The sequence below is a fragment of the Sturnira hondurensis genome, unplaced genomic scaffold (assembly GCF_014824575.4).
Source record: "Sturnira hondurensis isolate 20B ecotype Veracruz unplaced genomic scaffold, ASM1482457v3 Scaffold0010428, whole genome shotgun sequence".
Classification (NCBI taxonomy): Eukaryota; Metazoa; Chordata; class Mammalia; order Chiroptera; family Phyllostomidae; genus Sturnira; species Sturnira hondurensis.
Window position 1 is genome coordinate 21,872,636 of NW_028083059.1, and position 2,128 is coordinate 21,874,763.

Genomic DNA, 2,128 nt, shown 5'->3' on the forward strand with positions numbered 1-2,128 from the left:
TTTGAACAATGTAATGTTCAGACCTGAAAGCACCCTTAGAGGGGCTCGCATTCAACCTCCTTATTCGCTGAGGCCAAAAATTGGATGGATGGTTTGCCTAAACTCAGAAGTTGTTTCTACAGAATCCAGGTGTTAACTACAAACTAGCCTGAGTTTTTCTGATCTCATCAGTGGTCCACCTTTATGTGCAAAACAGCAAACAACTTGTTTGTTTGTTTGTTTGTTTTATCTCTTAACTTAGTAATTTCTTGCATATAGCTTTCTCCACCCTCTATCATATTTATTACTCCCTTTCTCTTACTCCACATTTGTGAAATGCTCTTTGTGTTTGTATGAGACAAATGTTAAGTACACTGCAAGGACTGATTTGAAAAGAACATTAGCAGGAAGAAATTCTGTGCTGTGCATGTCACACCTGCCGTATAATAGTATTTTCTGCTGGAGCATCCATATGATCACTTGACATAGAATTAAAAATCAGCAGCTCCAAGAGCAGGGCTGCGCAGATCCAACCCAGCCCTCGGCACCGGTGGCTGAGCTCAAGAACACTTACAGTGAGTGCAAAAATCAACCCTGAACCTGGCCACTCTGCTGCGCTGTGTCACTTGCTCAGACCGTGCATGACAAATCCTCAAATGCATTTGGTGACATTTAGAGAGCACTGCGGACTCTGCCAATATGCCTAGCAATCAGAGTGTGCATGACAAATTATGAAACACATACTGTGAAAATTATGGACCCTGTCACGGTGCCAATCTGCTGCTGAAAACCTACCACTGCTAGAAGTAATGTTGGCACAAATTTGTTGCTAAATTCGATCGTATTTCTAATTCAGTAATGGATTGATCTTAATGGCAAGTTGCTGTACCTGTTTAGGTTTCAAAGATGTACCGAGGAAGCTAATGACCTCACCTGCTATTACAGGTAATCGGAGGATGCAAGCACTTTCCCCACTCTTCTTTGTTGGTGGCTCCTGTTTATCTCTATCACACAGGTTTTAGGGACAGGCCTTGGTTTTTCCATTGTAGACTAGTGTACTGTAAAGTTATTTCCATGTGTACTAAAATTTGGGGGGTATATCCTCACCAAATCTTAACGGAGACAACACAATCCTCACCGTGAGGTACTTGCCTCAGCAGATGAGTGTGAACTGGAGTAGGAGCGGCTCCAGTGAGCTCCACTGGAGAAGGTGACCGTTAGGACCTGGACCAAGTTAGGGCTGACACTCAAGAGAATTATCACATATGATCATTAAATGACAGGCCCTGGGAGAGCTACTCCACAAAACTGCAGACACAAAATAACAGCAGCAACAACAATTGCAAATCCCAGCAGGTTAGTGAAACGATAAGAATACAGGAGCTAGATATTCCTAAACGCGTATAGTCAAGGACAGAATCCTACAGCAGATAGAAATGGGAGTCTAATAATTTCTGCATTTAGAGTGTGTAATTTCTAAAGATCATCTCTACTGACTTATATGGAAAATGCAGTATTTAAATGTGAAATATGACTATTAACTTTATATTTACAAAGCTGAGAGTTGTAACTCTTTTGTGCATTTTTTAAAATGTTACAATTGCAGCTTAATTTTTATTTTCTTTCTTTTGGTTGGATTAGTCCACATTTTTAAGGAACATGGAATTTTGTACAGTTATATTGTGATGGTTTCTTTCCAGATATCCTCTTTGTGAGAAATTATATTTATTAAAATAGACTTTGAATCATGTTGAGCATTAGATGGATTAAAATAATAATCTTTTATTATTATAGGTACTCTTATCACTAAAAAAAGTGATAACTACAGGTGTTAACTACAAACTAGCCTGAGTTTTTCTGATCTCATCAGTGGTCCATCTTTATGTGCAAAACAGCAAACGTGAACAGTGATCTCTAAAGCAGCCTATTTGTATCATTTGTAGGAGTATATATGTTTTCTTTGTGTGTTTTTTAAAATTTTCTTGGATTTAGGTCATCTGTTGTGTTTAGCTGTTGGGTTTGCTTATGGAATCTGCCTGTAATTTTGAATTATATTCATTCTGTATGGATTATTAGAAATACTTATGGTTCAAACTCTTTTTCCCCCTATTGAATTAAATTTTGTGTGAAGCTTTTTCTACTGAAATCA